Source organism: Anas acuta, chromosome Z (genome assembly GCF_963932015.1).
Source record: "Anas acuta chromosome Z, bAnaAcu1.1, whole genome shotgun sequence".
In the NCBI taxonomy this organism is placed as follows: domain Eukaryota; kingdom Metazoa; phylum Chordata; class Aves; order Anseriformes; family Anatidae; genus Anas; species Anas acuta.
In genome coordinates this window covers 34,774,702-34,797,727 of record NC_089017.1, presented here as the reverse complement: position 1 = coordinate 34,797,727, position 23,026 = coordinate 34,774,702, and the positions used below count along the sequence as shown (strand labels likewise).

The following is a 23,026-nucleotide window of genomic DNA, read 5'->3' as shown; positions in this document are numbered from 1 at the left end:
GCCTCACAGAACCTGCATTCAGAAGACAGGCAGGAAACATGCCATGATTGCAGCTCACAGAGCAGATGTGTCCTAACCCAGGTCGTGCTCCATCATAAAGCAAAGTTTCTTGTCAGACTGTCAGCTGCAGGGTTTACAGCCCAGGTGAAAATAGTTCACATATACAGACAGGGGAAGAGGCTTCAAATTCTGAAAGAGAGAGGCTCACCCAACTGGAGCTTTCTGGGATCCCAAATCTACTTGAAAAGCAAGAAAGCCAAACTCCTTCTACTCCATTCACTGACTACCTGTGTAAAAAGGATGCTTAGATATGTTACAATTTCTAACCAACACAGGAGAGGACAGCTAGCATTCAATGTAGAATACATACTAACATGTTTAAAACACTAGTAAAGAGCCATTAATTACACTGGGTCTATGCCCCTCATTTAAAACCACTAATAATAAACAGACGCCCTGTTGAGAAGAAGCCCCTTGGGTATATGTTGTAAGATTTCAGCTTAGCATCTGAACTGTGTATTGGAAATCGCTAGTTACAATTATGACAAGGTCTCCAGTATTCTCCCAAATGCATACATGGTTCTCATCTTGCCTGCTAGAGATTACATATTAATTCTAATTAGTACAAAGGAAAAGATAATGGAAGAAGTCAAGTGTTATAAATTATACAAATATTCTCCTGGAGAAGCTGGCAGCCCAAAGCTTGGACAGGTACACTCTGCTGGGTTAAAAACTGGCTGGACACCTGGACCCACAGAGTGGTGATGAAAGGAATGAAATCCAGCTGCTGACCAGCCACCAGTGGTGTTCCCCTGGGGTCAGTGTTGGGGCCCATCCTCTTTAATATCTTTATTGATGATTTGGATGAGGGAATTGAGGGCACCCTCAGCAAGTTTGCAGATGACACCAAGCTGAGGGGGAGTCTTGATAAGCTGGAGGGTGGGAAGGCCCTACAACCTGGACAGGATGGGTCGATGGGCAGAGGCCGATGGGATGAGGTTCAACATGGCTAAGTACCGGGTCCTGCACTTTGGTCACAACAACCCCACGCAGTGCTACAGGCTTGGGGCAGAGCAGCTGGAAAGCTGTGCAGAGGAAAAGGATCTGGGATGCTGGTCAATGCTCATGAGCCAGCAGTGTGCCCAGCTGGCCAAGAAGGCCAACAGCATCCTGGCCTGTACCAGGAATAGTGCAGCCAGAAGGAGCAGGGAGGTGATCGTCCCCTTGTACTCTGCTCTGGTCAGGCTGCACCTTGAGTACTGTGTTCAGCCTTGGGCCCCTCACTACAAGAAGGACATTGAGGCCCTGGAGCGTGTCCAGAGAAGGGCTACGAAGCTGGTGAAGAGCCTGGAGCACAAGTCCCATGAGGAGCAGCTGAGGGAGCTGGGGGTGTTTGGTCTGGAGAAGAGGAGGCTCAGGGGAGACCTCATTGCTCTCTGTAGCTACCTGAAAGGAAGGGGTGGGGAGCTGGGAGTCCGCCTCTTCTCACAGGTAACTAGTGATAGGACTAGAGGGAATGGCCTCAAGTTGTGCCAAGGGAAGTTCAGGCATTGGGATGGGTTGCCCAGGGAGGTGGTGGAGTCACCGTCCCTTGGGGGTGTTTAAGGAAAGTTTGGACATGGTGCTTAGGGACATGGTTTAGTGGGTGGTATCTGTGGTAGGGGGATGGCTGAAACTTTGTTACTCAGACAACTCAAGAAAAGCTCAAATTCCTATGGGTTTCTGTTCTTTGCCAAACAACAATTTTTGATGAGTCCAGAGCTACACATGCAATGGTTGTCCAATACAGAAATCTGCCTAGTCAAATGGCTACTGCCAAATTTACATGTAAAGAAGTTCAGCTCCTCTTTTTCTCAGTGTAGGTACTCAACTCATTTTCCTATTATCTGATCATTAATGTCAAGAAATATGAATGGATTTATTTATTTTTGAGATCTCTACTTTTCTTCCAAACTTGGCTGAAACTTGTATAAATTTCTTTTTCTTTATACTATTGGGCTACAAAAAGAAGCTGAAACTTGTATAAATTTCTTTTTCTTTATACTATTGGGCTACAAAAAGAAAAGAACGGGTGGGCATGTTTAAGCACATCCCCTCCCCGGTGGATTAGCTTCAGGCCTTTGACAAAAAAAGACCAACAATCAAACTGCACAGGTGGCACACCAAAAGCTCTACAACCACTAGTCATTCATACCTTGAGATGTTGTTTTACATAAAATGGTATCAATGTCCCTGCTCCTGTCATAAATGACACCTGTGGCATTTCTGATAAAAGTATTTATTGATTCCAGAGACCTCCTAGCATCCGTGGTCACCTGGTCTGGTTTGAGTGTTTCAATGTTCTTACCATTAGCAAGGTTTTCCCTAGCCTGACTCTGCACTGCTTCAGTGGAAGCTGGTTACTCACACCATCCCTGTCAAACCAAGCACAGACTGCCCACCTTCTCTTTAGTGCAGCTGCACTATTTCAGTAACCTGCAAGGCCCTCCTCTTCTCTGGCTGAAACAATCCCCACCTGTCTCACTCTTCATAGCCTTCCCTACCCACCTAAGTGCTCGCTTCCAAACTCACTCCAATGCAGACTGCAAACGGGACACAGCACCCACGTCCTCTCCAAAAGCCCTTCATGCCTCTGCTAGGGCTACACTCCTGTACCCTCGGTACAGCCCTTGCCTTTCAGTAGCAATACCGTACTGACAATTCCTTTTACACTGTGAATACCTGCAACCTGCACAGACAGTTTCTGCAGACCTACTGCTTAGCCCGCTGCTCCCATCCATCTCACCCGTGCCCCTGCTGAAGAGCACCAGCCTCTCCCTTCACCCTCTGAGAACTCGTCATGATCGTTTTCTGTCCTCCAAAACACCGGTGTTTCCTCCCAGGCTGCTGACTCTCCACTGAAGTTTTCACACCATTAATGAAAATATTGAGTATTACTCACAAAATCCTACAAAATCCTGATATAGATTTCCAATTCAGCACTGAGTTAATGGTATGTGGTTGCTCTTATTTCACTGACTTCCTCAGAAATGCTGAGAATGTAAGAACGGCTGAGAAAAGAATGCTTATATATAATAAGCATTCTAGAATACTAAATTAAACATAAACAGCAAAACAAAACATCTCCATAGCAGAAGCCTCTGCTTTTAGAACAAGGAGACTGTGAGAAACAAAGTAGTGTTTCTGCAATAGGAGCTGTTTTTGCCGTGGAAAATTCCACTAACCTTGCGCATTCAGAAGTGATTGTGCAGGCATGACAGCAGCACAGCAGTGGGGAGTATGTTAAGCAGGTAAGAGGAGGGTCCCACTGTCCCAAAATACAAAAAACAGAATGAGCAGTGTGAAATCAGTAAAAACGAAAATCATGGGCCCTCTAGTCAAGAGAGAAGAAGGAAAAAAAAAAGGAAAAGGAGAAATTAAAGGTTGGTCAAATAAAATTGTACATACATGGTATAGTAATAACTCCCTAGTAGTTTGTAAACCTGTAGTACTCAGCCAATGAAGAAAGCATTGAGTAATAGGGAATATAAGGTTACGATAGGATGCCTGTCATTGCAATTGCAAATAAAATAGCTTCACAGAAGATCCTGTCTGAGAAAATTATTGAGATATTTCTCACGGAAACCTTTGTACCTCACACTTACCAGAGAAATATTATAAATAAATAAATAAATAAATAAATAAATGACCAAAATAATCAATCACTAAAGGAATCATAGTCCTTGAAAAATTCCTCTCCAGGAAGCAGAATGAAAAATGTAGAAGTCAACAGATTAATAAAAAATGTATTGCCAAATCTTTACAATTCTTAAAATAAAAAAAAAGGAAAAAAGGAGAACTTATTAGAATTAGACTCTTTTCTACTTCTTTAACCTGCTTTTCAAAGTAAATCTCTTGCTTCAGCATTGACAAAGAACACATGCATCTCCTTAAGCTACTTAACCTTCTTCCAAAGTTCACAACCTCTGAAACCACCACATCATACCAATGTAAGGCCCATGTAGTTTTACATAGTGCTAAATGTGACAGAATACGATGCATTCAATGTTTTAAAACTCCTACAGACTGAATCAGTCTTTCACTGTAACAACACACAGAGCTACCATTACTTCAGTACACTGGTACTTGAAAGAAAAAACACTAATTTATAACAAGAAGTAGCAGACTAAAAAAAACCTTCTTCTGCCACTAATCAAGTTTCCACCAATGAAACAAAGTGAGAAAACAGAGACAAAATGCCACAGTGCAGGTCCAGCCAGTAAACCTTGCCATAACGTATTTATCTGGTGCTGTGCTCCAGCAGTAAAACCCCCAGCTACTCACAGAGTACTAGTACGTGATACCACCAAGGGGCATTCTGGACTGCTAAGCTGTAATGAAGTACAACCTCCTCCACACATGACCTTGAACAGCGTCCTTTGAGGATGCTGAAAAGAAAGCAGCAGATCATTCTTCAAATCAAACATGAAATTCAGCATGACTACACGTAATGTTAAACAGAAGAATCAACTTAGCTAACAAGGTCTTTTTTTTCCCTGAAAATGACCCACATAAAATATACAAAGGAAAAACACTGAGAAATTCAGTAAAAGAGTAAACCACAAGCTAGAAAATTTAAAAATAAATAAATAAAAATAAAATCCCCTGAAATCCAGAGAAGCTGTGTTTTCAAACCAAAGGTTAGCAACAAACTCCTAACACACACACACACACAAAAAATAATAATCCTTAGCAGCAACCGAATGCCTTTTGATATGGCAGAATTTAGAGCAGTCAATGTTTGTAGAAGCAACCCTTTCTCTTCATTTTGTTGTAACACTGATATTTGACATTGTTGGATTGAAGAAAATAAACAAATTCTAGCCTTCTTGCTATGTAAGGTGGTCACATATACCAAAAGCATGTGGAAGGAGAGATGGAAAGGGAGATTAATAAAAGCACAAGTTGAAGGCTGGACATAATCCACTGATTTGTAAATAAACACTTTATATTGTTTACACATACCTGAAAACAACTAAAAATCTAAAGCAGAAGAAAGTTACAATGTCAATTTCCAAGCTAAATATTTCAAAATTAGAATTGGTACCTCTTAGAAAAGCTGTGAAAAGGCAATACTTAGTTTCCTTTCATAGTCTACCGGAATTATCAGCTGAAAATACCACTATATTTTAGGGAAAGGATAATTGTGGAGAAATTGTGCTGGCTTATAAGGTAGATAAAAATGCTGGCTAGAGATGCACCAGTTATCATCATCCTGTGACAATAAAAAATGTCCACCACATTTTCATTCGTCAATTCAGATAATATCCAAGAAATCCAGACAAAATAGAGAAATAAATATTAAAAATAAATAAATAAATCTAAATGGCATCGCTGTCCTAATAAGTCATGCTGATACACTCCTTTTGATGCTTTCAATTCTCTTTTGTGGCACTGAAAAGATAATACATGAGATCAGCCAAGTGTCTAGCAAACCTATTTATAACTGAGAAACAGATGAGTTTTGCTTTCTATAACCCACTGTTTTTCATTGTGTAGCAACTGGTTGATGCACAACTACTACTGATAGCAGGGATTCAAAATTATTTCAAACTTCTGTTGAAAAATGTCAAAAGAAAATACTTCAAAAAACACACAGAAGCGATTACTATGAAGTTCTGTATCACTTCTAAGGTAATCAAAAACACTATCCTGAAGAGCTCATCCATCTGTAAGAAATTGTTTGGGGCAAACAAAAGTGTTATCAGCTGCACGATCTCTTCATGAAGAGATCACTGCAATCGCAAAATGGTTAGTGCTGAAACTAAGAGAAGCCAAACTTAAGGCTTCTAATAACCTCCCTGAGTAATCAATTATTCAATCAATCCTAAATCAAGCTTCTGTATGAAAGAAGAAGCAAACAATGGAAAAGAAGTAGTCATGGTTTGGCATGCAGTCCATTCAGAATTGCAAATGAAATGTAATTTTTTTTTTAAAGCTAACAATTTAAATCTACTTTTAGATACATGAATCCCAATTCTACACTTGATACAAAATTAACTCTTTAAGAACCCATATTACATCAAAATTAACACAAGGGCTCACCAAAAACACGATCAAGAATGAGCTCAACATTACAAAACAAAATGCAGATGAATGCTATGGATCTACATGTAAGCAGTTTTGTGGAGAGGCCGTCACATTCATGAAGTATACCTGATGTTTTCACAAAACTTGATTCCTTTGGAACAGAAATACATAGGCATAAATAAAGCTTCATTTTCAATTACTATTTAGCAAAAAAATAAAACAAAGAACCAAACAAGTTTGTAAGATTTACAATGTATGCATAATACTACAATGAAAAAAAAAAAAGCTACCATGAAATGGCCTGGAAGGTACTATTTTATTAGGCTGGTACATAAACAGTATGTTGAAGTGATTAAACACTTCTTACTTCTAATCCATAACTTTTTAACCACTGACGAATTTTAAATTAATAAGGGCAAGAGTCTCAAGGACGGTACATTTTCTTTAAGCTTCATGGGCAATCCCAACTCATCTTCCCACTTGGGGAAAGTCAAGTGCAAGTTTGGTAGCTGCTAGCAGGCCAACCTGTCGGCATGATCTGGTCAACAATGCTGCACGTGTTCAGATTTACCCTATCCTCATCCTATCCTGTTTCTTAACCAATTTTCTGATTTTTTTGGGAGACATGTAGATAGGATATGGGGAGTGGGATAAGAAAGAAATAGAGCAGTTTAAGAAAGGCAGACTTCTGAAATCTTTCAAAAATCAGGTTCCATGTGACCCAGTCCTTGTATAATTTCTCAAGTTTTTTGTCTTCTCAGAAGCACTCTGGAGATACACATGACAGCTACATATTACAAAACAACTCCTCAAATCCTATGCAAAAAGACATACAGAAGCCGTATTCATGAGCCATGTAAGGATTCTGCATGGGACACGTCCACGACACAGAAAGGTCATTCGATCCCTGAGAAGTAATTGTGCTCATTCTCTAGGAAAGATACATGTATTCCATTTGCCTACTGCAAATTTTACTGATTACAGTTTTAGTACAAGGGATTCTACAGAAGAGTCCAAACAAACCAGAAGTTTAGCTCTTTTCCTGTGTACAGAATCAACCTACTCAGCAATCACTTCTTTGATGAACTATGGTCCTGCTTGGCATTACTCCAGGACTGATTTCTTCTCAATTTTGCAACACTCTTATTGAACTTTTGCTGGTTTCTGGCATTATAACCATACGAAGATGAACTGTGACAGAGAGCAAAAGACCAAGTGTTGGAGAAACTTCACAAGCACTTCTCAAATACAGAAATGCAGATCTGAAAGTGACAATTCCTTGAACACGCAGTTTCCCATCCCAGTATTTAGAATATTTTGTAACCTATCCATACACTCATAAATATGATCTGATCAGGCAACAGTATTTTTTTTAATTTCCGCAAGTTTCATAAACTTCTATGTTAGAGGAGAACAATTTCTAGTTGTTCTCAAGAAAAAATACCTTATTAATATAAAAATCACCTTAAACCAGCTATGCAGAATCCAAACTAACTAGTTTGTGGGGTTAGTGTTTGTGTTTTTTTTTTTCTATGTTGTGTTTGTGTTTATAATATTACCCAATTCACTTCTTAACCAAAAACAAACAAACAAAAAATGATAGCAAATTCTTCCAGCAAGAATAGAATCAAAGCTACCTACATTATGAAAAAACAGACAGAAGAATGATAAAGTCACTTTGCTATCTGAAGCCTGAATTAAATTAAAAATTAAAAATTAAATAATTAAATTAAAAAGCCTAATAAATAAGCAATACCTAAGAAACAGCCTATTTAGCATGTTTTTCTCTTACAGATTCCTTTGGGTGGATGTTTTTTTTGCCAGTTACAAGCAGGTGTACAAAATCTTAAGAAGCTATCTTTCCTTTTGAGCTTACCTGCTTCTGAAACTTATTTTCCACATCTTACACTGTACCTTCAAAAAAATGAAAAATTAGAATACACAATTAGCCATAAATCATTGATGGTTACAGGTTGCATCTTGTTCTTAGCTACATCAATGCAAATATTGGGTTGAAAATGCCACTGATCAACAGAGCCATTCTGAATTTAAAAGAGAAAGTGTGAAAAGAATATAATAAATTGCTTCCAATAAGAACTAAGAGTTACTTAAACAGATTTGTTTGAGAACAGTACCAAAAAGGAAATGTGGAAACTTGCTTCCAAAATAGCTTCCAAACAGCATATGGGCATATCCTTCAGAGATGTCCACAAAGCCACAATGACATCTCAGTTTAGTTCCCAAGTAAGCCTTTCAACAGTAACAAACACATGGATTAAATACTAAGGATAGACCTCCAGTTGGTTCTAAATATATGTAACTCCACAAAATTAAATATAGCTTTGCATCACTGACAGGTTTGTAGCAGAGCTACAAAGATGTAAATCAGCTGTCTCTAGATGGTTTTTCCTCATTAAAATTATGGCTTTTTCTACATTCTTGGTGCAAATTAAAATCTCTGTTAGGGGCTTAGCTAGTTACCCTAGAAACAGATCGTGAGCTCTGCTAAACTGAAGATCTTTCGGACCCTTTCTGCTTCCCATTCATGTACTGTTCCAGATTCCCAAGGATTTGTAATCCTGGGATACCCAGCAAGAAAATCCCACTTAGGGAAGCTGAATTCATAAAGAATGCCACTGATCACACTCTTCACTTGCACTAATTTCCACCTCAGAGGTTTTGGATGTCACTGCTCAAATGCATGGCCTCAGCTGCTGTTCAGGGCTTCCACAATGCCACCCCCTGCTCTGCAATGCCATTCACTGTTCTGGAAGCGCTTGTGGGCTGGTCTCCATGGGGCATTTCTGGGAGCTATTCTAGACCAAGCAATTAGTGGAAGTGTAAACAGAAGCATGCAACATGATAAATACTATCAAAATTAAGTAAATGCTGCTTTAAACAAAAAAGGTAATCTCTTCCACGTAGAGAGGATTATCAAGTCATTACTTCTACTCTTACGCCCCCAGCATCAAAGCAGCAATGTCACCTTAATCTTTTTGGTAGAGGAGCATTTGGAAATATTTTTCATTACCTTTTTCCAGATACTGATAGCGCCTTGCACACAATACACAGAGAAGCCAAATCTTTGCACAAGCTTCAGTGAAATTAGCCAAATGTCACATAAGACTGATTATTTTATTTATTTATTTATTTATTTATTTAAGAACAAGCCCCAGGCAGTAATCACTTCATTACATGTTTTGAATTTATTGAGAAACAAGAGCTAACATTAATCTTAAACCTTACTAGGATCCTCAGAGTCACAAATCCTGCACCTGAGTTGCGTGTCCATTTGCTTGAGACTGCAAATGCATTTCCCTCCACTATCTCAGTGATTTCTGGTTTGGATTATACAGACAGCAATAAACAACACTGGCAAATTTATTACCAAACAACCAAATGCTGACAGTTCCCTGGCTGATTTTCCAATCACAATTAAAATTCATACAGAAGAATGGCTATTGCTGTACTGTGTTATGCATATACAGCTTAATGAACGTAGACTTGAAGACTTCTAGGATGTTGTCACCGAACTTCAGGCCGTAAAAATGTGGTGTGCCCTCAGTCTCCTCAAACTGCTAACACCAGTCAGGAAGAACACAGCAGTCAGGATGCACAACAGACAGGTTTCTCTCTGTTTCAGTGAGCAGGCTTCCACAAAACAAGCTATCACTGACACAGCCATGTGGGTCACCTCACCAGAGCGAGCAATCAACACGTGGCACGTGGGGAGGGAAACCACGCTACCTTCTACACCCCACTTCACTGCTGCTCCAGTCCTGGAGGTCTGCAGAAGTCTGGCAAATTAATGGACTTCACACAGGCTTGACAAGCAGCAGAAAAATCTCAAAAGAGATAAAATATAACAGTATACGCTGCATCTCACTGATGGACACTGCTTTCTGGGAGACTGCAGAGCTTTTCATATTCAAAGCTCAGGCTCTTCTTTGGTAAAATGGAAAAAAAAAAAAGTTGAGGGAGGAAAGGAAGAAGAAACAGTATTTAAAATCTGTTAAATTATTAAATACTTGCAAGGAAAAAATAAACTGTTCCATTTTTAGTACATCCAGGAAATTAGTCAATTCAACGAGATGATGTACAATAATTTTCTCAATTCTGAGTAGCACTGAAGCCACAACACCAGTCCTACAGTCGCAGTCACACCATTTGCAGGCATGATCATTCAGCAGAGTCAGGCTTGATGCCTCATTATGGTCTTTTGATCCTGTGCAAGCACAGGTTGTGATTGATTGCTCAAGAGGCTCCACTGCCCACTTCACACACTGAAGGTATTATGATGATGGGTAAAATGTGTAAGTGGGGTACATTAGACAGAATACCATGAAATTCAGGATCATTAAAGAGAATTCAGTAGTCTACAGAAGTAATGATAATCACTCTTCAATTAATAAAGAGCATTTGGCACAATGAAGGATTTTAAAAGCATAGAGAATATGACTCAGTGATACGAGACAATGAGAATCCTCGGAGCTAGAATGGCATCCTTTGAACCACCTACAGGGGCACCGAGAGAGAGGACCAAAGCAGCTGAAATAGCTAAAGACACTTTGCAATCATAAAAATTACTCTGCCTTTTCAGAATAAAAAGAAAAAAGTTACATACAAACGCACATCACATTATTGTCATAGCCAGCTGTGGCAACAAAAGAAACTCAGCTAGGAACGATGTTTTCCCCGAAGGGAGATGGTTACATCACAGACCCACGGGGCCTGTAAAGCATCTTTTGTTGATCTACATTAACTTCTGAATGCTATAAATCATTTCCAGTCAGAATACCTAGCAGTGTTTCCATTAATCCTGCATTACCATTACAATTTCTTGTCATGTTTACTATGATACAACAACCTTCAACTTCCTTGTTTTACCACTTTGAAAAAACTTAACCAACCCCCTTCCCACCCTGTACATTATTACAGTGAGGGTACTTGTACAGTGTTCCCATTTTTTCCCTTAATCCCTTTTTACCCAGCCCATATTGCTCTCTGCCACTCACTGTGCTTCTATCTGATCCTGACAATTTAGGTCGACTTTTCTACAGATTCCACTGTCCCTGTACGTTTTCAAAGGGAAAAGGCAAGTTGCACAAATTGTGTTTGTGTTCAGAGTCACATCAAAGATACACACATTGGTACAGGGCGCACTATTTACACACATTCCTCTGACCTGCAAAGGTCAATAAATAAATAAATAAATAAATAAATAAATAAATACAAAGCATGACCATATGCAATTCTGCTGTGGCCACCTGCTAGACAAGTGATGCCAACTTATTGAAATGTATTAATGTATATTTCTAACCTTTTTCACAATCAAACTTTAAATATCAAGCTAAAGCAGCTGGCGACAGAAAAAGACAAGGAATGCTGTTTCAACAGCTTAGCTAAAATGGAAAATAATTTACTCCATCACCACATGGCTGTGCTCATGTAAAAAACAGTATCAGAAAATTACATTTGATGAGAAACAAACAATACAAATTTAAGGGGAGGGGAGGGGAGGATCTGTTTACATCGTTTTCAAGGATGAAGTCATCCCTGATCATGAAATGCAAAGTCGGGTCAAAATCCCTCAGAAAGAGATTATTCAAATTAAGGACCACTCCCTACCATATTTTCGAGGTCCACGTACCACGGAGGATTGATTTCTCCAAAGCCATACACCTTCCCTGGCTCCCTGAGAGGCTGTTTCACAGTCTGGTAGACCCCAGAGTTAAGCTGATTTTTCCAGCGCCTAGTTTTTTCTTCCTGTTTCTTATCCCATCGCTCTCAGTTAAGCCCTCATTATCATGCACAGTTTTGTTTCCTGCTGCTTCTGTCAGGGGGCTGCAGGCTTTTCACCAAGATCCTTCCCCTTAATTAACAAAAGGGAAATAAGATTTCAGTCTGCTCAAAGTACTAAGAATAATCCCTACCCCTGGAACATCCTTGTGGTGTTTGTTTCAAGACAGGCAACCCATACCATAAGAAGCACACAACTGAGGCTGAGATCAGAAGTTTATAGGTTCATTTATAGCCAAAAACCTTAATGGTTCATCTCTGCCAGTCACCGAGCATCTCTGTCAGCGTGGCAGGGCAGCAGCAAACACCATCTTACTCCTGCCACACGCAAGAACGAACAGACGTCATCCCAATACATTAAACATTATTAAAACAAATTCCAAATACAAAAGTGAGGAAAGCTGGGCTCAGAGAATGGGAAGACTTTCCCCTGTTGTGGAGCACCGAAGCCAGCAGAAGAGCAGCCAGGCGGTGCCGAGTCGTTACCGTGAGGAGACAAAGATCTACTCAGGCACCGGGCCGCTGGCTCCGAACTGAGGGCTGTGGCACAGCTCTGGGCACAACGAGGGAGCACCTGCCAATTTCTAAGCTCTCAGGTCTTCCCATCAGCCCAGTCCGTGGTTCTCCCGCAGTTTCCAAGAGATAAAGTTATTTTTGTTATGAAGTAGATGTTTCTAGATGAAATGCAGACCCGGAGACAGGAGCCCACTCGGTTATTCCCATGCGTCCTCCACAGCCACTCCCTCTGATCATGAACCCTCTGAGGTAAAACCCACTATCCCATCACCTCTTGCTTGGGGAATGTGCCACACACACCGGGCACTTGTGAACGGGGCTCCATTTAGGGGAAGATTTAGCCTCCTCAGGACAAAAAGGAACAAGTGGACATAACAACCATGTAACTTAAAAGCCAGAGTCTGATGGGAGGGATGAGAAAAAAAAAAAAAGAAGAGGATTAAAAATCCTCACCACATACAACCCAAACACATTTAAAATACACAGTACCCACAGCAAAACAACAACAGATACACATTTAATTCTACATCTGGCATATGTGAGATTACCTTCCAGACTTTGTCACAAGCATGCGACACGTGGAGATGAACCAGAAGGATGACAATGCTATTAGCTCTTGCCAGGAGAAATTCAATTTTCACATACTTCACTTTGGAAAAGGAAAAAAAAAAAAAAGTAACTACCACAGCAGAAGGTTTCCTCTCAGGTATCTGGGGCTGAGACTGAAAGAATGATGATCATAAAGATAATTCTAGAAATGCAAACAGAAGCACTGCTACCACCCTGAGTCCCCAGATGCAAAAACTTGCAACAATACCACTGACATCTCATAAAAAGCAGGCTGAAATCAGTGTTTTTTTCACTCCATTTTTGCTCCTAGCACTCAAATGCTTCCTCACAAGTGACAGTGTCAAAAACTTCATCAGTTCTCTGGGTCCGTGCCTGGTAAGATATGAACACCTACAAGAACAGATCTGGGAGTAATTAAAAGAGAATTCAGAAACCACTGCCTGTGGGGAAAGCAATACCTTCAGCCGCTCTTCAGCAACAGAAGAAGATGACAAAACTTCACAGGTTTTAGTCTCTCCTCAGCAAAAATGGGTTCCAGATTTCCATCCTCAACCATTAATGTGCAATCCATCCTTTTTCCCTTTAGATGGGGCTTCAGATGGCAGACTTACTTTTTTACAATAAAATCATGGTGGAGATCTTTAGGGGAATTTTCCCTCTCAGTAAAAGAAAGTTCATACTTCATAAATCTTGTTCTTAAAGGGCTGAGGTCATGGGATCTTAGGCTGACTTCAAAGGATTCAGTTAATAAACAAGAGCAAAAGAATGAACAGGCTTCAGAAATAATGTAAGTCTGAATATATAAAATTCAAGTAAAATAGCAGGTCCCTTTTATACTGTATGCCAAGTCCTCATTATGTATTTAGCACTGGCAAACGTCACAGCAAATATGAGATAACTCAACTCACTGACATGCTGTGTCATCAAAACACACCAGATGGATGTTGCACTTACACAAAGTCACTTCCCTTCCTCGTTCCTCCCCTCCAAATAGGATGTAATTTTTAAAGAGCAATGACAGGTGCCAACATTGAAAATCCTGTGCTGATAATTACTTACTTACCTGAGCATAATCACTACTCCAATTACTTCAGTCAAAACTAATGGTAAATTCTGGTGTTGGTCCCGAAACCATTTACAAAGCTGTACTGCTGCAGTATTTGCAAGGCTTTGGAAAGGCTTAGTTTTACCCCAGCAAAGACAGAATCACACACAACTGAAAGTTTCAGAGAAGTTTGATTTTTTCTAAATAATCTCTTCCCTGCCACCAACCTAACACACACTTCCCTCGGACTGACTGAACAGGTGGCTACTGGTACTTCTCTGCACTTTCAGCATCCCAATTTCTCCTCCTACAGAAAAAATAAAATTAACTAGACTCCTCCCTTCCCCATGTTCTTTCCCTTATCCTCATGCTGCTCTACTTTCCACCTCACCTTTAAGATACTGCCTCAAGACAGACCACACTGTCTGACCCCGCTTCCAAGACACAACATGTGTCTCCCTGTGGCACATTTGGGGACACCACCAAGTGGCCTCCCCACTGGCTTCTAGTGAAACTGCAGCCATAAATCTCAGTTTTATATTCATCCTCTTCTCTACAAGCAGAGTCCCCATCCTAAAATCCATTAGTGTTTCAAGCAAGTCTTCCAAACTGTTCAAACTACATATGAATAATGACAATTACAGTGTACTACTTCATACTGACTTGGAAATCCAATGACATATTTACAAATGTCTTCTCTTTCTGCCATTGTCCCTCACAGATACCAGGTAAAGACCAATGATATCCACACAAAGGCTTTGCAGGCTTTGTTGGATCCTTACTCAGAACCATTAAAACTGTGAGTTTTATCTGGATCATCAGATATGCCCACTGCTCAGCACCCTAACACAGCCTAAAACCCAACACAGAAAAGCTGTGGCTTGTCTGCTCCTATGCCTTAATAACAGCGCTAGGTATGCAGAAGGCCATAGCGCAGCAGGACTCGTGTTAAGCATCTGAGAGAGGTAAAGTCTTCAACAAGTGGGATAAATAAAGTGACAGCTTACATGCATCTAGTTGGAAGAGGCCAATCTTTCAGGGGTGTCTGTCTGATTTTTTAAATACTCTAACCCTTAATAACAGTGACAGAGTATTATTTTAAAAAGAGTAACTTTTTTTTCGTGTATTGCCATTATCTCTTTGCTATTCATGTGACTATTAAACCTTCAGACTGACTTTGAAGGTATCTTAACAAAAAATATCTTCATCTTCCTTGTAACACAAAAAAAAATCTGAATTATCCAGTGCAACCCTCAATTCTTCTTTCCTTGTAATTTAGCCCCCTGATTTCAGGTGTAACACACCTTCAAAATAAAACAAAACAGAAAACCACCAAGCCACAAAACCAGCACAAATCCTTAAGTGTTTTGAATGTCTAGTGGCCCCCAAATAACTTTTTCTACAATGTCATGGCTCTTGGGCAGGAAGCTGAAAAAGTCTTCCTTTTTCAAGTGTTTTTTTCTTACTAAAAAAAGGAAGTATTACTTTAATAGTGTTTGTGCTATTCCGTAACCTGGAGGGTACCTAGTGAATGCTTATAAACCTGCACCATGGAGACTGTGGAGACTGATGTTTAAAAAATGACAATTAAGAGACAAATATGCAGATTGCTGACGATCAAAATTGAGTTTGACCTGCTTGGGTTTCAACCTAGTTACATGCCACAAAAAAATATCTATATACATGTATATAATCTTTGTGCCTTTACCTCAGAAGTCATTATCTTCATAGTTAGAGATGCTGAAGAAAAACTATGTTCAACAGAACACAAGTCTGCATACAAAAAATGCCAGATCCCAAAACTGCCTGTGTTCCACACAGAAATACACTCTCCACTGGAATTTTAATTTCTGAGAAATCACCAAAAGGTAACATTTTTGAAGTAAAGAACCTATTACTTATTTGAAAATTTACTATACTAACTGCATAAAAGCTATGGTTTTGCTTTTAGTATATAGTTTTCATTCAACTGTAATTCCACGTTGCCATTCAGTTCAAAATTCTTGTATGGACTACCAGGGGATAATTCATCCTACCAGTGGCTACGCTGATCTCATCTAAGAAACATTTTGGAATTTGCTGGTAAAGGACAACTAACGACTAGATCCCTGGGGGCTTCATAACCAATGCACCAGAGGACACGAGGTGATGTTCCATGCTACTGGGGTAAACCACAGAGTAACCTCACACGTTTATGAGACTTTTTGATCTAATGTAAGCAGTGATACATGCAGCCAATATACATCACAATATTTTTTTAATTATCCTGCTTTGTAGCTTACTTATTTAGATTTCCATGAGACATAAATTTTATATTCAAGATACTGAGATAGGTCAATGGCTGCGAACCATTGACCAGAAATAATGAGATCAGCATCTAACTAGAAATAATAGTTCTTTTTAATAAAGTAGTTGGAAGTGTATCCAGAACATGTTTTGATGAATTGTACACCAAACTGTTAAATGTGTGTAACTGCTGAAACACAGATGTGTTTTCTGTAGCCTTAATTACATCTAAATTTACGTTCAGAACCAGCTTGGCCTAACTTGAAATTCAGTCATTCAGTCTTTATAGTTTTCTTAAATGAAGAAATAAAAAGACATCCGAGCGTGCATTAAGCTAATTAACAGAGTGTACCCTCCTGGTGAATAAAGAGAGAAGAGTGGACTCACGTGTCAACTTCACCTACAAGTGAAACTGCTGATGCCAAAACCATCACAGCCCAACGGGTGCCGCACTCGAAATGCAGTGGGAGAAAACTGCACGGCTCCTGCAAGACTTTGAAACAGGGCTGAATCGATCAGACTAGAAGGCTGAAGCAAGAAGGCTGAACTCTAGGAAGTCCAGGTGTTAACATTCAGGCAGAAACATGAGTGCTAAGGGCAGAGCAGCCCCCTCCAGCGATGCCCAGGTCACTGCTAGGAGCAGAGCAGCTCCGTTACCTCTCCCGCTGCCCTCGCCATGGGAGTGCGTTCCTGCAGGAAGAAGCTTTCAAGGACTTTGGGATTTGCTCATTGTTATGTTGTTATGAAATAAAATTAAGCATGCCAAAATCTGAATGATGTCATGGCAATCCAGTAAGTGGATTACATTAATCATTTATCAGCAAGGCCAGATAATTCTTGAGCGAGAGCAGAACCCTGAGCTCACCCCTATTTATCACTCCCAGACAAAAGGCACTACAGCTGAGGATATCAAAAATACAAATAAAGCACATGGAAAGGGTATTTAAAATGCCCACTGAAATGTACCGAAGTTACAGAGCTCCGGACTGGCTTCACATAACATCTTTTATTTAACATAGAACATTTGCATTTCTGTCAGGTCACCACAAAATTATTAGGGGAGATTTTCTTCATCAGCTAAAAGGTAACCGCACAACATGCAATCAGGAGGAAAGCTGCTTAGTAAATCTTTAGTTTTTTAAAAACGGCGATCAAATTGTGAAACTGCTGCAACATAATTTGACACAAAAACAATTTCTGTATTTCTGGGGGTTGATTTTCTCTCTTTTTTATTGTCTTAAAAATCCAATTAAAAAAAAAAAAAAAAAAGCAGACAACTGCCAGGTCACTGGTTAAGATCATACAGCTGTGTTTCAGGCTGGATGGAGTGACCACAGTACGAGGGACCTGCCCGGCAGAACCGTGCGCACAGCATCGCTTTTTGGAGACCCCCGAGAAGCGGTACCTCGGTTTCGTAATTTGGGAGGCGAGGGAGCCAAGCCGGGTATATGCATCGCATGCACAACTTCTGCCTCAGTCACCCAGATTTGAGCAGGGTGTAGATCAGATGGCGTTCGGGGATCCTTTCCAACTTAAATTATTCCTGGGATCATAAAAGAGCTGGTGTGAGAAAGCTGTTAAGAGAAAATAAAAACCCCACAGCTCCCCACGCACGTCCCGCAGAACGGGCCAACTTGCCCCTCCAGGAACAGAGGCAGCAACTGCCCTCCCAAAACTCTGGATTTAAAGCCTGTTACCTAAAACCTTGTTTTTATATCAGCCTAGGGAAGACCTAGAACAAGAACTTCTAACCTCCACTTCCTCCTGTACCAGTGTCCGGATGGTTTTTTAGATATTACTGTCAGTTTGTTCTTGGAAAATACATTTCTAATTTATATTTATTTGGTCTAAGATCTATATTTAAGACTACAGAAGCACCCAAACATGATTAAAATCCCATCAGAATATGCATTATACAAATGCACAGTAACAGTAAAACTATCGTCAAGAATTGCAGCTCTCATATCAGAATGAATTAAACAAAAAATGGTAAATAAAACCTAAGCATGTTAGAAAGCAAAACCACGTTCATGTATGCTTTCAATTTTCAATTATGTCCTGATTTTTTTTTCTTCTGCCTCATTTAAAAACACTTTATATTACCCAGTCCCTAAATTCCTGCTCACCCCAATATCCACTGCTCTGTGAGCAAAATGTTTTTTGTTGGAACAAAAGTTCTGAATGACCACCAAAAGCGAACGATCAGAAACCTTCTCTCCTACGTGCAAAAATGAAAATAACTGCAAAGAAAGAAAATGATTTATCCAGATCAATTCAGGGTACTCAAACTTCATCTCCTAGGTATCAACCCAGCACCGCTATCACATATACATAAAAGTGGTTCTTCCCCTTGCATACATCACTAGCATGGAAAAAAATAAAGTAACAGTGAGTGAATTTAGGGTAATTGCTCAGTTAATCTTGGTATTAGATGGCCAAGTCCATGGCTCTGCTGCCCTGATGTTTTCCTGATCTGTGCTCACCTTTTACAATCGAAAGTTTAAATACCAAAATCAGCACGGATGCTCTTGATGCTTAAAAAGCGTGGACACAGAGGTTCAGAAAAGTTTAGTAAGTCGGTAAAAGAAACTACCATTAAAGGGATTCCGCCAAACATTCCAGGGACGTGCTCTAATCTGTCACATTTGCCAACAGATTTCTGATGATGTCCCTCACTCCTAACTGTCAAATACTCTTTATGTGTATGATAAGGTGGTCTTCTTAAACTTACAGAGCTTAATTTTTATTGAATTCCTCATAAAAAATATATATATAATTGCTGGCTTTTGAGCAAGATTTCATAGACATGTGCCCTTCCCCCCTACTGTCATATATTCTTGGATTATCTGTTTCATCTAAAAAGAATTTAGAACATCCCTTTTCTTTTTTTAATGATTCTGAACTCATTGTCTAAATTTCCCAGATCATCTCGTCCTTTTGCTGGATGACAGGAAAAACAGAAGCTCCTACTACAGCCTCCCTCACCTAGACTTTTTATTGCTTTACATACTTGTAATCCATTTCTTTCACTAGTTTCTTTTATGATGTACAAAACCTCACTGCTTATTAACAAACGATTCTTTATACAGTCTTGTTAGACAGAAAATTCTTCCAGTAACGGCTGAAATTAGCCTGAACAAAGCATAGGAAGCAGCCTGTAGCATACAGTACATAGGACATGACTACGTAGACATAGTCCTGTGAAGACAAAATGGACATAACAGAGCAGCACCCCACTTTCCCAATGGCATCTCCCTACTGTCTCCTTGGAAATTTGACTCCTATTTCCTCCGATGTCCTGATATTGCCCTGATGCCAGGACGGACCCTCTCCAACAGAAAGGGTCTGGTCTTACCCTACAGCACTGCGGTGCCCTGAACTAAGTCCTCTGCCACCTACAGCATTTCACTTCCTATATGTATAGGAAGCATTGTTCAGAATTAGGACAGGTACCACTTTACACTCGCAGATGTGAAAGCAGCAAAAAAAAATGTTTCCATAGGCCCCTTCAATAAAACAACAAACATACAGCTTTTTTTTTTTTTTTTTTTTAGAAAAACAGCGTCATGCAGTGGAAACAGAAAAATACTATCACAGTGCTCTGAGCAGCTGGCTTATCAAACCAGTCAATACGATGAAGCAAAACCAATCAATCTGTTTTTCAGAAACCTTTAACCCTATGCAGTATGTATTACACATAATCTATTAGAAATAATGAGCAGAGGGCCGCCTGCTAGACCTCTCATTAAGTAGGAATCTTCATCTTCTGTAAAATGAGAAAAACATATCTAAAAATGCATTACCAGAACATCGATGATTGACTTAAACCGCCAGTAATAAGATATTGTTCAAAGTTAAGCCTCAATTAATCAAGCTGCATAGCCTATGGACAATGTGAATTAAACTATCTGAACCACCTCTATTTCTTTTTCGTTTTTAGTGGAAAAGGTCTGATTCTTCTAATTCATAACTTAGCGTAAACCCAGAACTGCTACAATCAACAGCCATCAAATTGTGTGCTGAGGGAAAAAATTATGAACCTAATCTTGAAGTGTCTAGGCAAACAGACACACATTGAATGTTTGAGCTCTTAGTTTGATTTTCCTTTATTTTGTTTACTTGATGACTCCAAAGTTTATTGGTATTTTCTTTTAAGTGATCATTAGCTGTGGATACTAACCCTGAACTTACTTTGAAGATGCAGTAAAACCCCCAAACCAACCTAGGGTGTACCTGCCCGGGTAGATTTACTACTCCATTTTCCTGATTTTGTTTGCCATAAACACTACTGCACACTGAGACACCCTCAAGCCAAACAACTAAAACACTGCAAATGACTACCCTTATTGACCTATGAAAAACACAAAGAAAGAAGCTTAAGAAGAGCTTCCTTCCAGTTCTTCACACCTACTTGTCTTTCATGCAGCTGCAGATTCATAGAAATTGTTTATAAAAAGTGAAAGTTACCTGTGTTTTAATGATGGACATAATTCTCACACTGCAGGCTTTTTAAGCTTAAGAATGCAAACATCGTATACGGCTGTGGCTTAAAATGATATTGGAGAAGTCAGAATCCAGCTCCTTGCTCAGTTAAAGTCCATCTGCATCTGATCACTTGCTTCTGATCGGTGTTGTTTATAAGAGAAATCAAACATTAGCCTCAAAATTAGCAGTCCCTGATCCGAAAGCACTACGGATCCTTGATAACTGCATACAGCAAAGAGAATATTCAGGCTTATTTCCAAAAACCCACACCCGCTCTCCCTGCCCCACATGCACAAATGTACACCGGACGATACCAAGATCTCCACCCTGGCATCTGTCACACCACCACATCCAGCATCGCGGAGCACCTTCGGAAGCATTACTTCCTATTGTGTGAACGCATGCAGACAGCCTTTAACATATAAAAAAAAAAAAAAAAGGGAATGCATTTTTAGTGTTGCCCAGAGGTACAGAACCGCTAGCTTACCACAAAGGGATGCTTGAGAGGATGGGTATTCATATACTGATGTATATATTATTAAGCCAAGGAATTGTGAACATTACTTCATCTGAAGGAGCCGGGCAGAGTTACACTGGGTAGATCTGGTGGCTCTCCCCGACACACCGAAGCACCTGCAGGCACCAACCCACCTCCCCAGCATCCTCACATCTCGCAAGCCCAGGGCCCGTCTGCGAGCATCCGAGAGGCCGGCCTGCAAGGAGGCAGCCCCGCAGCACCATTTGCCTTGCAAGCCAGGCTCTCCCTCACTGTTTCAGCAGAGACTCACAATTTCCCTGCACAAATCTGCGCAGAGGCACGGCCACCAGCTCCTCTCCCCCCCCACACACATAACCCCAGCGCTGCTCTCCCTCCCCTCCCCGCCGCCCAAGCACAGACGCACCTCGATTTTTTTAAATTTTTTTTTTTGGTCATTTTTTGTCTTCTTTTTTTTTTTTTTTTTTTTTCTCTCCCTTCACCCCACCGGGATGTAACACCTGGGGACACACACACACACACACACACACACACACACACACTCTCTCTCTTTGTCACCGCCGGCTGGCTCCAAGGCAGGTGCCGCCGCCTCCCCTGCCGACAGTACCCCCCCCCCCCAAAAAAAAAAAAATCTATACATATCTATACAAATATATAGATAAAATAAATAAATAAACCGAGATGCTGCGGTTTCTGCAGCCCAGGCCACCCCCCCAGCCCCGCGGGGAGGCGGATTTCTGTCCCCCCCCCCCCCATCCCCGGTGCAGCACCGCCGGTCCCCGTGCCCTGCCCAGCCCTGCCCTGCCCTGCCCTGCCCTGCCCCAGCCTCCCCCTCCTGCGGCCGGGCCCCACCGGGCACCGGCAGCCGGTGAAAGCCGAGGCCGCTCCGTGGGGCTCCCCCCGTCCCCGAGCTGCACCCCCGGAGCGCTGCTCCCCTTCCCTCCCCGCCGCCGCCCCGCACCTCTCCTCCCGCCGCCGCCGCCGCCGCCGCCTCCGGAGCCGCCACCATCTTCCCCCGGCCGCCGCCAGCACCGCCCGGCCCGGCCCGGCCCGGCCCGGCCCCTCCCGCTGCCCGGCTCCGCACCGCCCTCCGCGTCAGAGCGCCCGCCGCCGCCCCCGGCCGGGCCGCCATGACGGGACGGGGCCGGGGATGGGGCTGAGGCCGGGGGGGAGGCGGCTGAGGGGCCGGAGATGGCGGCCCCCTGGTGCCCGGCCCCTGGGTGTCGTCGCCCCGCGGGCACGGCTGGCGGTACCTGCGGCTCGTCCCTCCGCAGGGGTTGTGCTGTCCGCTCCGTGCAGCTGTGGTGGCCGGGCTGCCTCCGTGCTGCTCCCCAAAATCCTCACGGGAGCGGCTGGGCTGCCGTGGTGCTCAAAGCAAGGTGCCCCCGGTGATCAGTGCACCGACCGAAGGGGCGCGCAGCTTTGGCTGCAACCGCACTGATACCTAATCAAAGTTGTCCATTAAAAAAAAAAAAGGAGGGGAGACATCTTTAGGTGCCTAGCCACTAACGCAGAATTAGAGTGGTTCCGTCCTAAATCGGTGCATTTTGGTAGCACTGCCAATTTGCCTCTTCCCCGAGAATGCGATGAGCAGCTGTGATGTGCTGAGGCGCACCCCGGTGCAGGCTGCCTTTAGTAGCTGCAGCACATAACGTGGTGTCATAGTCACTGTCACAGTCACCGTGGCGTTACTTTGGGATGTAGTCCCCTCCACCGCCTTCCAAAAACGTGCCCCAAAGAAACTCGCAAGCTCTCGGTAG

General features: G+C 41.6%; 1 protein-coding gene across 4 annotated transcripts in view; it reads right to left on the bottom strand.

Annotated features, from left to right (window-relative positions):
- APBA1 (amyloid beta precursor protein binding family A member 1) overlaps positions 1–22,800 on the bottom strand; it is an 88,474-nt gene extending 65,674 nt beyond the window's left edge. For 3 of the 4 annotated variants that reach the window (XM_068666560.1, XM_068666562.1, XM_068666563.1), the window contains exon 1: positions 22,228–22,358. The gene's annotated coding sequence lies outside the window, so the exon portion shown is untranslated. Of the gene's footprint in view, positions 1–22,227; positions 22,359–22,519 lie in introns of those variants that run through there. The other variant, XM_068666561.1, reaches the window with a different exon arrangement.
- Between the last annotated feature and the right edge of the window lie 226 nt (positions 22,801–23,026).